This window comes from Trichechus manatus, unplaced genomic scaffold, assembly GCF_000243295.1.
Source record: "Trichechus manatus latirostris isolate Lorelei unplaced genomic scaffold, TriManLat1.0 scaffold00048, whole genome shotgun sequence".
Lineage (NCBI taxonomy): Eukaryota > Metazoa > Chordata > Mammalia > Sirenia > Trichechidae > Trichechus > Trichechus manatus.
The window spans coordinates 2,379,948-2,395,208 of NW_004443984.1; the positions used below are offsets into that span (position 1 = coordinate 2,379,948).

At 40.8% G+C, this 15,261-nt stretch overlaps 1 protein-coding gene across 2 annotated transcripts in view; it reads left to right on the plus strand.

Annotated features, from left to right (window-relative positions):
- WASF2 (WASP family member 2) overlaps positions 1 to 15,261 on the plus strand; it is a 71,486-nt gene that overhangs the window by 30,050 nt on the left and 26,175 nt on the right. The window contains exons 1-2 of one of the 2 annotated variants that reach the window (XM_023732076.1): positions 5,403 to 5,654; positions 7,864 to 8,366. The exons of the other annotated variant lie outside the window; for it this stretch is intronic. The gene's annotated coding sequence lies outside the window, so the exon portion shown is untranslated. Of the gene's footprint in view, positions 1 to 5,402; positions 5,655 to 7,863; positions 8,367 to 15,261 lie in introns of those variants that run through there. 2 annotated transcript variants of the gene reach the window in all.

The window sequence follows — 15,261 nt, forward strand, 5'->3', positions numbered from 1 at the left end:
ATCAATCACACAAGACCCAAAGGGCAGCTGCCATAAAACAAAGTTCAGAAGGCAGGAAGGGGTAGGAAAAAGATGGGCGAGTGGAAACAGGGAACTCAGGGAGGAAGTGGGTAGAGTGTTGTCACATTAAGGAGATTGCAACTAATGTCATGAAACAAAATTTGTATGAATAGTTGAATGGGAAAATAAATTTGCTCTGCAAACTTTCACCCAAACAACAATAAAGTGTTCCCCAAAAAAACCAAAAAGATTTGGTCTTGGAAACTATGGGATAATTCTCCTCTGTCCTGTAGAGTTGCTATGAGTTGGAATCAACTTGATGGCAGTGCATTTGATTTTTGGTGTTGGAGCAGAGGTGCAGTGGTTCAGTGGTAGAATTCTCTCCTCCCATGCAGGAGACCACAGTTCAGTTCTCATCTAACGTACCTCATGCACACCGTCTGACCACTCATCTGTCACTGGAGGCTTGTGAGTTGTTAGGATGCTGAGCAGATTTTAATGAAGCTTCCAGACTGAGACAAGAAAGAAGGGTCTGTTGATCTTCCAAAAATCTGCCAATAAAAACCCTATGGATCACAATAGTCCGATCTGTAACCCGTTATGAGGATGGTGCAGGACCAGTCAGGGATTTGTTCAGTGCTGCACCGGGTCACTGTGAGTCAGTTGGGGGCTGACTCAGTGGCAGCCAACAACAAGAACAGCAGTTGGATCAGAGGAGGGCTTGATTACTTCTTTCTGGGGAGCAGAGTCAGGGTGGAGGCAGTGACATTTGAACTGGGCAGGGAAGGATTGATAAAATTCAAGAAGAAAAAAAGAAAAAAGTGGGTATTTCAAGAAGTGGGAAATATCTTGAGTGAAAGCAGAGGCAGGAACGTGAAGGTCCTCTTTGGTGAGCAGTGACCAGAGTGTAGAACATGGAGAGGAGGCTAAAGAAGTCATTGGTGTAAGATAGTGTTTGCCGCAATCATTTCTTCTCAGTCTAAGTCATTATAACATCCCTAACTCAACCCCAATCCTCAGATGAAAAATTTTCAAGTCATCTCTGTGTCGGGTGTTGACTGAGATTGGTCATAAAGTTTTACCTTAGTGCTGAAGGAGACCTGACTTCATTTGGTTAATTAATGAGGAGCAGCTGCTGCCACATCCTTCAGCCCATTCTAGGATTTTAGAGAGGGGCTTGATCTCAGTGTTTTGGGAAAAAAAAAAAGAGCTCTTTCCTACAAAAAGAGATGGGGATGCTCATTAGTAATGTAAATTAAAACTACAGTGATACATTATTTTCTATGCATCAGATTGGCAAAAATAAATAACGTCTGACAAAAAAATGTTGGCAAGGATATGAAGCAGCTGGAATATTACAACCAGGAGTGTAATGGGTACAACCATTTTGCAAGACAATTTGGCATTATTTCATGATTAAAGATGTGCATACCCTATGACCCAGTTATTCTACTTGTAGGTATCTACCCTGTGATGCAGTGGATTACTTAATATGGCCCTTGTAGCCATTTATGGTCTTTTGACCCCCACAAAATGATTGGGGGATTATGCAGATAAGGTGCTCATGGCCCACCAAGGGTATTGGACAGCTTGCTAACAATGCAAATAAGGTGCATGGAACCCTTGCAGGGGTGGGATCATGTAAATAAGGTGTATGGAACCCTAATAAGGAGACTAGTCAGTTTTGCCATCCCGCTAGGTTTAAAATGAGCCATCCCAAAGGCAGGAGAGGGGGCTTCACTACCAGCAAGAAGAAGAGCCAGGAGCAGAACGTGTCCTTTGGACCCAGGGTCCCTGCACTAAGAACCTCCTAGACCCAGGGGTCAGAGAGATAGCACCAGAGATAGTGAGAAGTAGCAGTGAATGATGGCAGCAGCAGAACCAGGCAACTAGCATGTAATGGTGGTGGCTTCCTGGCCCACAGAGTGAGGTGGCTACAGTGGGCATGCTGACCCGTGGAGTGAGAGAGCCAATCGCCTTCAGGCAGGAAGCTTGCTGGTGGAGTTGGGTGCTTCCCAGCACTTATCAACGGAGCTAAAAGAGCTTTTGTAATACTTGGCCAAGCAGGGCAGAGGCCAGGCCAAGGACCGAGGACTGTCCTCAGGGAGCCTAGAGGAGCCTGTCCTCAGGAGGTTGAGAGGAGCTGAGAGCTGACCTGCACTGAAGAAGAGAGACTTTGCTTACATGCTTCCTGATCCTGATCCCAAGTTGTAACCTGTTACTTCCCTAATAAATCCCATAACTGTGAATATGTTCTGTGAGTTCTATGTGGCCATTGCAACGAATCATTGAACCCAGCAGAAAAATAGAGAGTGCTGTGGGAGGGACAGCTGGTGTCAGAATTGGTAAAAAAAAAAAAAAAAAAAAGTTGGAGAGAAGGAGGTATGTGTGTCCTTCACCTCATAGGAATCAGCTTTGAGCTTATGTTGATGGTGATTCTGTCTCCTCCCCTTGAGGTTAGATGAGATCTGATGCCACCACACCATTTTTATATACTCTAAAGAACTCTTGCACATGTGCACCAGGAGACATGTACATAAATGTGCATAGCAACACTGTTGGAGTAGCAAAAACAAATAAAAATCCAAACTGGAAGAAATACCAATGACTGTCAACTTCAGATTGGATAAATAGATGATGGTTATGTTCATACAGTGGAATACTATATAACCGTAAAAATGAGTAAATTGCGTCTGTAGCAACAGGAATGAATCTCAGTAATAAGTTGTAGAATGAAAAAGTCACAGAAGAATATGTACATTATGATTAGATTCATTGAAGTTCAGAAATATGTGAAACTAATATAATATTTAGAGATACAAATGTGATAAAATTATAAAGAAAAATTAAGGAAACAGGAATAGTAATCTCAGAGTGAGGAAGGAAGGACATGAGTTTGGGGAGTGGTAGGCAGGGGACTTGAAAGCCAATAGTAATAGTCTTCTTAAACTTGGTGGTAGATACACTGAAATTTGCTATGTCGTGATTCTTGATACCAGGAAACCAAACACATTGCTATTGAGTTGATTCTGACTCATAGCGACCCTATCGGGCCAGGTAGAACTGCCCCATAGGGTTTCCAAGGCTGTAAATCTTTACGGAAGCAGGCTGCCACATCTTTCTCCTAAGGAGTGGCTGGTGGGTTCAAACCACCAATCTTTTTTGGTTCACAGCTGAGCGCTTAACCACTGTGCCACCAGGGCTCCCTTATGATTCTTGATACCTTACATATATTAAATTTTTTTTGTATCTATAAATCTTAAGAGCCCTGGTGGCGCAGTGGTTAAGCACTTGACTGCTAACCAAAAGACTGGCGCTTCAAACTCCAACCGCTCCTCAGGAGAAAGATGTGGCAGCCTGCTTCCGTAAAGATTTACAGCCTTGGAAACCCTATGGGGCAGTTCTACCCTGTTCTGTAGGGCCATTATGAGTTAGAATTGACTCAACAGCAGTGGGTTTTATTTTGCATATAAATAATCTTAAAGCATTAAGAAAATTTGGGGATACCTGATCTAGTCTAGTCTTCCCCCTACTTCTGCTTTCATACATAAACATGTTTTTCAGAATGTAAAAACTGAGGCCTGGAGAGATTAAGTAATTTAATTGTTCTAGGGAGAAAGCTTATCAGTAATTGAGCCTTGTCTCAAACCCAGTTTAAAGCACTTTCTATAGCTTATATTGCAACTCTCCCATTATGTAGATTCTGTCCATCAATTAGGAGTACTTCCACCTGGACTACTGCCTCAGCCTTTCACCTCTTCATGTAGTCCATTCTCCACACTGCTGCTAGAGAGAGCTTTCTAAATGCAAATCTGGTCTTGTCACTCCCCACCCTCAATCTTAAATAGCTCCCTATAGCTTTCAGCACACTCCACGTGCTATAGCCCAGCATACGAGGCTCTTGGTGCCTCGGCTTCTGTCCGCCTTATTAACCTCATCACTCATGATTTCCTGCACTCCGGCCACACCAAGCCATTTGCTGTTTCTGGGACACTATTTGCCTCTGCACACACTGCTCCCTCCACCTGGAGCTTCTCCTCTTAACTACTTAATCTTACTTGTCCTTTAAGACACAGCTCAGGTGTCACCTCTTCCAGGAAACCTTTCTTAACTGACCACCCTGCTCCAGTCTGAGCTGGATGCCTCAATAACATACCTTTGACTTAACATTTGTGGCCATACTTATCACAGAATGTTATTGTCCTCTTTATTTATTAGTCTCCTTCAGTGGCTTGTGAGCTCCACAGGGGCAGTGTTGAATTGTATCCTCAGTACATAAGATTTGTCGAATGAATGAATGAACGAACAGACAAATAACTGGATATCACTTTATATAAGTCCCACATATATTTGAAGTTGTTTGTTTGCCAGATTCTCACCAGTTGTATCCATATACCATTCCACTTGGCATTATTGGAGTCAGAGAAGGGTAGGCATAACTTCCAAAGGGATTTCTTTTCTCTGGAGGAAAAAAAGAGGCTGGTGGGTGGGTAGATGGGTAGGTGGGTGTGGGAAAAAGTATTGAAGGGGAGGGAAGCAAGAAACTGATTTGGGAGGAAAAGGAAAAGTTCAGAGGGTTATTAACATTTTAGGCCAAGTGCCTAGAGATTTTAATGGCAGCCTGGATTTGTTTCAAGCTTTGGACGTGTGCTAATTTTCATGACTTACCCTATTCTGACCTTCCTTAGCCTTTTTGGAAAATTACCTCCTTTGGCTGAAAACTCTATCACTTTTCTCTCTTTACATTAGGGAGTAAGAGCTTCGAGGTGCATGAATTAAAGGGAAGTGGCTATGGCAGACAGCTCGCGTTGGGCAGGGTGGCCTTGGTTTTTAATTTTTAGCTTCTTACTCTGCTGTCTCCTGGTTTGGACCCCTAATCAATTTCCTGTGCTTGGGAAGTGTATGCAAGTCCTGTTTTGTGACCTTGTAAGCTGCTAGCAGTTCTGTAGAGGTTGAACTTGGGCTATTCATAATAAGTACTTTTCCCTCAGGAAGCATTGCCACAAAACTGGTGACCCAGACACCCTCCCCATCCTCACCTTAATGTGGACCAAAGCTCAAGAGCCACCATCCATGGCTTCATTCATTTGATAAATATTGAGCATTCTTTCTGTGCCTAGCACAGTGATAAGCACTAGGATCAGAGATGGCTAATAACACCAGCCTCAAGGAACTGTCTAGTGGGAGAGCAAGTAAGAATATCAGTCATTTTAATGTATGATGGTATAAGCATACATAAGGTATTACAAAAGTTTAGACAACCAATATGGTATGTGTGGGGAGGCATCGGGGAGAAAGGACACCAACCTCCTTTGGAGCAAGGCTAGTCAAGAGATGTTTCGCTTGAGCTCGATCTTGGAAGACCTTAGAAGTTGGTGGGGGGTGTGGTGGGGGGTCTGACTTGAGCAAAGGTATGGAGGCAAAAGAGCACAAGGTATAATGAAGAACCATGTAAAGATCTGTAGGACTGTGGGGGATGAGGTGAGGGGAGTAATATGTGTGTGAAAGAATGCCACGGGAGATGAGACTGGCCATATAAATGGGCCATATCATGAGTGACCTTTTTTTCTTCCCTAGGTAACGGATTATCCATAGAAGTGTTTTCATTCATCCAATGTTAGATGTTTAGTGTTTTTCTTACTATTGTCTCTTGAGTAAGTTTTATCTCTTTGATTTGTCCTTTTTCTGATACCTGAATTTGGAGCCTTCTTTCTTCTTTTTGCTTTAGATGACTCTACTTTGAGTGCTGTCTAGTCAAACCCACACTCAGGCATTGTGGAGTGGATGATGCACTGCTTTTCAGGCAGCTTGGAAGGAGAATTTAAATGACCTCCAAAGGCTAATGTCAGACCCCATGTCAATGTCACTACAGTTCATGCATGCATGGAGAGAGGGAAAGGAAACTTAATTATGGAGGAGGGGAATCGTAACCCTGCTTGAATGGGTAGTTGAAAGTCCTGAGCCCGCCTCTTACCCTCAAAAAAGGACTTTTTTACATTTGCTGCCCCAGAGGTCATAGAGAGAGCCCACATAAATAACGTCCTCCTTCTGGGATGTGTGAGCCAGTCTTATTCTTTTGCTTCCACAGGTGCAGAATAGGTACACCAGATAGTATTCTGAGCTCCATTGAAAAGAATTTGGCATCTTATTGTCCTTTTCCAGAAAATCAATCCCTTTAAAACATGGAACATGGCAATTTTAGGTCAGCAGGCATTTAAAGACACCTTTTTAACTTTCAAGGGCTGGCCTAATAAGATCTATTTTGTACAAAAATAACAGTGTTATCAAGATGAGACTTGAATCATTTAAATTTTGAAAAGGACTTAGTTTCAGCTGCCGGTGCATTTCTTACCTGTGAAATTACTTCTTGTTTTCATTTAATCGTGCTGTCCTTCTGGAGGACTGTGATCATCATCAGGTATCAGGCTCTATTTCTTTTGTTAACTTTTGGTAACTGTTAAGAATCCATTACAGTGTTTGGGATGAGAGACCCCACAGCGACCTGTGTCACTATCCTCTTGGCCACAAAATAGCTTTTCATAGTTAGGCTGGATGACAGCAGAAACCAGCCTCATGTAATCGGGAACTGCTCCAATGTGGCTCCAGTCCGAATGACCAAAGGAGTCAGTCACAGCCAGCCTCACCCCTTTCACTAATTTGTTTTGGGAAATGGTATCAGCGAGACAGAGCTGCACCTTTGGTTCATTAATACAAGATCTGAAAAGGAAAATCTGTTTCAGTAAAATCCCTGAGAGTTAGATAGAACTTTTCTAATTTGGAGGGAAAGCATTGTACAAACATGGCCTCAGTTGTTACCTGTGCCACACATATATTCATATAATTCTTGCTATTCCTAAAGTTTGGAAAAAGTCTGTGCTAATAGAAATATAATTTTACTTTTTCTAAATAAATATTCATGTCCTAAAATAACTCTGATGGAATTTGGTAGGATTTGGAAAAACAAAGCTCAATTTTCTTAGTTCTTCATCTGTGTAAGCCTCTTTCCTCCATTTTAATAGAAGGTCTTCAGTGCACAGACCGTGGCAGAGCCCATTTTCAAAGCAGTTCATAGAGATTTAGCCTTGCAATTTATTTACCCTTGGTCACCAAGAAAGTAAAAACCAAAAATCAGATGGCTGCTGAGGGAAAATGTTATAGCAGCAAACTTGAGGGGGCTAGAGACCAGAGAGCAAGAGGAGTGTTTAGAGGTGGTTTCAGGGAGCTAGGATTTGTAATAACAAAATAGCAATCAGATAATGGAAAATTTAGGCTACTAGCCACTCCTTGGAAACTCTGTGGGGCAGTTCTACTCTGTCCAATAGGGTCTCTGTGAGTCAAAATTGACTCGATGGCACACAACAGCGATACCAAAGGCATGTTTCTAACAAATTGTGTCTTGGAATTATCTTCCCTAGTAAAGCTTTTATGCTGATTAAAATGTCACAGAATTCCCTCTTAGCTTTTTGTCCCAGTAAGACATTAGAATTTAAAACAGACCCTTTAACATGATTTATGGCAGACAAGAAATACCAGTTCACTTAGGGCAGGTGGTATTTAATTACCCCTCTCTGTGGCAATGGGGTTGTTTCCACTAAAATTGTTTGTGGGTGAAATCACAACAAAAGTCCATAAAGTACAGCTTTATATACCTTTTTAAAAAAGAGATACCAGTTTCTTACATTTTTCTAGTGTCAGAGGTTAATTTAAAATATTAATGCTGAAAAGATTAATTTAAGATATTAAATCTACTAGGCAAGAATACATGTACATATTGTAATTACTTCCTTTTTACAATTAAAGTAATTGGATTATATTTAATGAGCTATTTACATTTAATAATTAAAAAAGACTTATCTTTTTCAGTATTCCCCATATGCAGAAGAAGATGGAGGAAAACTCACTACTGATATAATTATCTTGACTTGGGCTAAATAGGAAAAACAACTGTGCTTTTTAGAAAAAAGGCCAGAAGGATATTATTTTAAAATATACAGTTTAGAAATTACCCATAGGAATGTATTTTGGTTCATTGTAAAAGAAGATGAAAGATTAGGTACTTATCTTGACAAGATTTGGTGAGCTGAACAATGTGCAGAGAATGAAGCTTAAAGTGATTCTCAGGGACCCTGAAGATAAAAGTAGCCCGTCAGAAGTGATGGAACCCCAAATGCCTAGCTGTTTGAAAACAGGAGTTTGTTGGAAAAGCAATAGCATCTGAACATATTATCTGAGGCTGGCACTTTAAATGAGCCAGTGTTTATGTTGTTTAAAATGAAAGATGTGAAGCCCCTGAGCAGCTGGCTAAAATTGGACATAGAGAGGAGAAAGCAGGGTGTTACTCTCATTAACACCACTTCAGTTCTAGGGTAAGTATGTCAGGAAGGCTTTCTTGTGTTAGCACGCACAGTCTTTTTTCAGGGGGTGGGGGGAGAAGGTAGTCTGGGGTTTGGTGACACTTTTATGAAGATGAGAAACATGGGCATATTTGTCTAGCTTCTTGGTTTGAGTGTTTTGTAGAGTCAGTGAATGAACTTTGGACAGAGATGGGTTTGAAAGCTGATTATCTGTGTGACCTTGAGAAAGTTAACGAACCACTCTGAATTTTAGTTTTCTCATCTCTGAAATCAGAATACTACTTACTTGCAGAATCATTTTGAGGAACAGAGCCATTTGAGAAAACGTGAATAAATACCTGGCACATTTTAGGAATTTAACAACTATTTATTGAGAAGATACTGTAGGATACAGTGAAGTTTTAAGAATCCCACCCTTGGCTCCAGATAGCTGCTATTGCTACTAATACTTCTGTTAAGTTTTTTTCATAGAGTTGTGTACCCCAAAAATATGTGCTACAAATAGAATGTAATGACTGCCGCGAAAGACGTTCAGCATACCTCTTTGGCACTTTTGGGGAGGGAGGAATGACTTTAAAGAGTCAAGGGAGGCTTTTTGGTGACGTTTGCCTTGGGCCTTGAAAAGATGAAAGGTTTTTTTTTTTTAAGAAATGCCACAACCCAGATAATAGTCCCTTTGAGACTATTTTTCTTTCAAGAAACATAAAGAGAAAATACAGAATTGACTTTTGACTGACTATGATTTGGAAGACTGATACCGTCTGTCTTAATCCTAAAAAACTGGCATAATGTAAGCGGAGGCCATCCTGTGTACACTTCTTTCTCAGCATGTGTCTCCACACTCCTGGAACAGCTTGTCTTAGAAGGTAGGAGGCCCACCTACTCTTTGGCCTCCACTGTGACCCAAGAAAGAAGGATCAATTAGGAGGGCCCTTTGTGTAGTGCTCAGTGTTGTTTAGTTTGACCCTCCCGTAGCTTATTTCATTAGCAATAGGAGGTGAGTCCAAACAAACTGAGCATTCCTTTAAATTGGTAATAATGACAGCTCTCAGTTACTGAGTACCTACTGGGTGCTAGGCATCCCTCTAGGAGGCTTACATATGTTATCTCATTTTATCCTTAGAACCATCCTATGAGGTAGATTTTCTTTTCCCTATTTTACAGATGAGGCTCAGAGAGATGAACCAGCCCAAGGTCACATAGCTAGTGGTTCAGAGAACTCTTGCTTCCCCTTGACTGAACATGCTTCTAGTTCACCAAGTCAAGCTATATAGGTTTTTGAATGTGGTAAGCATCCAAAGGAATGTTAGCTTAAAAAAAGCAAAAGTGAAATTTTTTGTTATTGTTCTCGGTTGTGATCATTCAAAAAAAAAATTAACTTTGTTATTCAAGTACGCTATAGTCTCATGGTGATGATAGCCTACCTATTTGCCAGTTGCAGTGCCTTCTGGTTTGTTTACTGTCAGGGCATCTACTTTTTCCTCTTCCAAAAAAACTAAACCCGTTGCTGTCAAGTGGATTCCGACTCTTAGCGACCCTGTAGGACAGGGAAGAACTGCCCCATAGGGTTTCCAGGGAGCAGCTGGTGGATTTGAACTGCTGACCTTTTGTTTAGCAATCTGAGCTCTTAACCACTGTGCCACCAGGGCTCCTTTTTCCTCTTACTCCTCCTAAAAGTACTCCATGGTATATACTCCATGGTATAAATTAAAATTAATCGGACTTTTAAAGAATTTTACAATGTATCTTTATGATTGGGAGCCTTGCAAAACTAGAAGGGAGATCGTTATGGATTGAATTGTGTCCCCCCAAAACGTGTGTCAACTTGGCTAGGCCATGATTCCCAGTATTGTGTGATTGTCCACCATTTTGTCATCTGATGTAATTTTCCTAATGTGTTGCAAATCCTGCTTCTGTTATGTTAACGAGGCAGGATTAGAGGCAGTTATGTTGATGAAGCAGGACTCAATCTACAAGATTAGATTTTTTCTTAAGTCATTCTCTTTTGAGATATAAAAGAGAGAAGCCAGCAGAGAGACAGGGGAACCTCATACCACCAAGAAACAAGAGCCAGGAGAATAGCTCATCCTTTGGCCCTGGGGTCCCTGCACTGAGAAGCTCCTTGACCAGGGAAGATTGATGACAAGGACTTTCCCCCAGAACCATCAGAGAGAGAAAGCCTTCTCCTAAAGCTGGCATCCTGAATTTGGACTTCTAAACTGTGAGAAAAGAAATTTCTCTTAAAGCCATCTATTTGTGGTATTTATGTTATAACAGCTCTAGATTACTAAGACAGAGATCAGTCCTGACTTAAACAGGTAGCACAGGACTGTGATTCCTGGGAGAAGGGAAAAAAGGAGATAAGCGGTGACTTTCTGCCTAGATGCATATTCTGGACTGTGGAGTAGGGTGGGGATCCCAAGCAGAGTATAGTGGTTTTGCTGAGTTGAAGAGACAGAGATTGTAGTTCAAGGGAAGCTGAGGCACCTGGAAACTATGAGACAGTTCTGGAGAGCAGGGAGCTATACAAAAAATTGCTCTAGAAATCTGCACAGGGTTCCCTTGAGTCTTTGCTGAACACATACACACGCTCCTAGGGTCAAACCCCAACAAGAGGTTAAGGAAATAGTGTCATGGAAGCTATGAGCTAAACCAGTTCCCAGAGGAGAGAGGTTTTCGAGCAGAGAGCCCACGGTGATCACTGTGGGCATTCAGTAGAGATCCTAGAAGGGCCACACCTTAGTATTGGGGCTGAAATATCCCTTGAGTAAAGGCTACTCTAGACCCACCCTAACAAAGCTTAAAAACAAGCCTCAGAAGCACTAAACTAAACCCCAAGTAGCTTAATTGGCTACCAAAACCAAAAAACCAAACCCGTTGCCATTGAGTCGATTCCGACTCATAGCGACCCTATAGGACAGAGTAGAACTGCCCCATAGAGTTTCCAAGGATCAGCTGGTGGATTTGAACTGCCGACCTTTTGGTTAGCAGCTGTAACTCTTAACCATTACACCACCAGGGCCCCAAAGCAAGCCTAGCACTCTTGAAAGGCAGACAGTAGCCAGACATTCAGCAGTGTAAAATTCACGATGGTCCAGCATCCAATCCAAAGTTACTAGACATGCTGAGAAGCAGCAAAATGTGACCCATGACTTAGAGAAAAATCAGGCACTAGAAACAGACTCAAATGACAGAGATAATGGAACTAGAAGACAAGGGTATTAAAATAGCTGTTATAAATATGTTCAAGTGTATAAGGGAAAACATGAACATCCTAGTGAGGAAGTAGGTATTTTAGCCTTGCAAATAGTGGAGTATGGTTCCACTGTCTCTTATTTTTATTATATTTGTTCTTCCCTTAGTGTAGATGGTTTGGTAAAATTTGAATATTCTTTTGTAAGCCTGAGTTATATAAGCATAACATTTCAGGGTTGAAGAGAATGTTTAGAGATCATCTTGTCCAACCCTCTTATGTTATAGAAAAAGGAATATTATATTTCATTGGTTCTGGGATGTATACTTTTTTCTGATTCTTACAATCAGTGGCATATTAGACTTGATGAAATATGGTAGCAGCCCATTGGAATTGTGACTTTTCCATAAATAGTGGTAGAGTTCAAGACTTTTGCTTTTCATATTACCCCCCACTTAGAAAGCCTTCCCTTCTTTATGCTTTATATCCAAATTCTACTCAGTTTAGATCTCTCTTCCAGGAAGCCTGTTTAGGCCCTTCAGTTGTCAGTGATCTTTTCACCCTTTTTATTGTTATCGTTGACTGCACTATTCATTTGATAATTAATCATGTTCTATTTTGTGGCATCTCTTGTATTTTATATCGAACTTATATGTATTTGCTATATTGTTGCTTAACTGTGGTTTTATCTGTCTCCTTAATTAAATTATAGGCTCTTGGAGTCAAGAGAGGGATTTTATACTTGCGTCTTCCAGTGTCTACTTGATTAATATTCATAGAATGATTGATAAGTGTATTATAATCAGTAGTTAACCATTAATACAACCTGAAACTTATTCAGAGACAGTTATCATGTAATGGCTAAGAGAACCACATATAAAACATTTATAATATTGCCTGGCACATAGTTAAGTGCTAGATAGATGCTGGCTATTACTGCTGCTGCCGCTGCCACTGCCACCACCACTACTAGTATTTTAATAATCTGTTCAGTGCTAGGCACTGTGCTAAGCATTTTATAATGCACTATTTATTTTTCTTCACAACCTGACGAACTAGGATTATTATACTAATTTGACAGGGGAAGAAACAGAGTAGGAGATGAGTCTGCTTGCCAGAGTCCCCAAAGTCATGAAGTGGCAGTGCTGGGTTGAAACATCTCTGTCTCTTAAAGCCCCTATTCTTGTTGTTCTTCCCCACTGTCTGTTAAATTTTGGAGGCTTTGACAACTGCCTAGTAAACTGAAGGTAGAAAGAAAGGAATAGGTACTTAATTTCCCCTCTGCTCAAGCACTTTTCTTTTAAAATCCCATGTCTGGAGTGGTGAATAGACCTTGTGAGAGGAAGTAGATGTACAGCTGCCCTTTGCTGCTGACTTGTAGTCAGTTTCTGGCAGCTTGGCTGTTAGTGACAGATGAGTGTGTGACACTTTTTCAGGAATGAATTCTTGTTACAACTGGCAGAGTAGAATAGTTGATATGGAATTGCATGGCAGTTTGCTCCATAATTTCACTCCCTGTTACTTAGATGTAGCTGTGATTGCTAGATCTTTCTCCTCACTTAAGTCGATGTATTAACAGTCACATCTCAGGACTGCTGCTTCTGCCTGCTTCATGACCACATGTGTGTTTGTATGTTGCCCTGAACTGTCAGCAAAACATTTTGCTGAACTTCCTTTTTTGTTGCTCTGCAGCCTTCTTTTTCCTGGCCTTTCTCAGTTGTGTAAAGTTGGTTTCTTCTTTGGCCTTTCCATCCGAGAGAGCATTTTCACCTTTCCATCCCAGCTACTGCAGAGAGAAGCTTGAAATATGAAGTGAAGGCATCATAGCGTTTAAAATGAATGGTCAGACAGCTGCCTGGGTAAAATGAGACTTATTCAGTGCCTGATGGGTGATATGGGTCTAATTATCTCCTTCCCCTCATTTTCGAACCTGCCACTGTACCGAATCCACTAGCGGATGTTCTAGTGGATTGTCTTGTCTGTAGGGAGCTTAACTCTAGTGTAGTGACTCACTGCTATTTGTATGAGCCAGGAGAGAAAGGTTACAGCTTAGGCCTATCCTCTCCATCACTGAGTAGGGTAAAGTGGGATTAGATACCCTTCCATAAAGACAAGCTGTGTATTCCCATATGGTATTGGACTCCTGGCTCTCCATTTGTCTGGGAGTCTAGAGGCATATTGCCCTGGTTTGACTTCCTCCCAGGGACTGTGAATCAGACCCAAGTACTTGGAGAAGGATGCATTTTACATCTATCCTCTTATCTCTTAAATTTTTGGTCACCACCAACTGGAGATCACTCTCTTCTATCACTGACCGTAAATAAAAAGAGGAAATGTTTGAAAAGGAAGAGTACTTTATTGGGGCATGTGTGAGTTATTGACATATTTCTAGTAATTTTGTGAGTGATTTATTGAGGTTTGATAATTTTTTTGTTTTGTATGTGGGTGTTTGTTTTTCAGAGCAGCTTGATTTTTGTTGTCATGTTAAACTCCTGTGTGAATTTAACGTTCAGTTGATGGTTTGTCACTGAAAGAAATCCGGTACTTACTTGAGTACCCACAAATGTTAGGGGTAAGAGTTCTCCATTTATGGGTAAAATAATGCTCCTATGTTTATATTTATCCACTCAGAGTAAAAGTAAGCCCATTTAGATGGATAGTTTGGAGTATTTCAAACCATAGCATTTTGATTTGGGTGTCGCTAGAAGTTGGCATTAGACTGGGAAAGTTAAAAAGAACGTCTGTCTGTGACGGAAAGTCATCAATGGCAACATTGTAGATCTTGTGCAATTTAAGTGAATCCATGACAGGGAACTTGGGCCAAGATAGAGATGTAAGAAATATTCTACGTGAATAAATCTTTTCTTAGGAGCTCAGAATACTTCGAATACTTTGCAAACAAAATCTCAGTTTTATATAGCATCTCTCAAGCATTTTTTAGTGCGCTAGAGGGATGAATTGAAAATTTTTCCCAGATTGTCAGTCATCATTAGATTAAAAACTAGGATCCAGGTTTCTGGCTCACAGTATAAATGTATTTTCTTCTGGACAACCAGGTGGATTCTACTAAAAAGAAGGCCTAATTTTGGCCAGTTAAAAGGCAGTTTTCTATGGAAAAGTTGATACTAGAAGAAACCACTTTTGAAGGTAAAAGTGATTCCCCAATTTTAGCTTTGAGAGCAAAGCTATGATTAGAGACTGAAAAGTAATAAAGGTGAGAACAAAAGGTGGTTTGCCCCCAAAATGACAACAGAAAGTTATGGAATTACCAGTTGTGAATGGTCCTTGATAGATGTATAATGTGCTCAAGGAATAAGATACTAGAGTTTAGAAGTCTTGTTTCCTGGGCTACTGTCCCAAAGCAAATCAAGACAGAAAGGAGCCTTAAATTTATGGAATGTAGATCCAGAACTGGTGTCATTCCTTTGTGGAACTGGATATTTCTCCTGGTTTTAGATCAAAAGTAAGCTCTTTTCTTGGTTTTCCCAGTCAAATATTTTCTCTGTCTACCCCAAGAGTTCCCTTTCTGTCTTGCCAGCTCCTTTGGACATTTGGTGACCTAAACTGATTTGTCAGTAATTCCTTGTGTTTGGAGAAAGTCTGGTTATATTTGTAGGTTCAGTCCCACCCTGTATTTCAACAGGAAGTGGGTGGGTGCTTAAGCCTATAATGAGGCATTGCTCCTTGTGGTTGCTGTATGGTAGTGAAGACTGC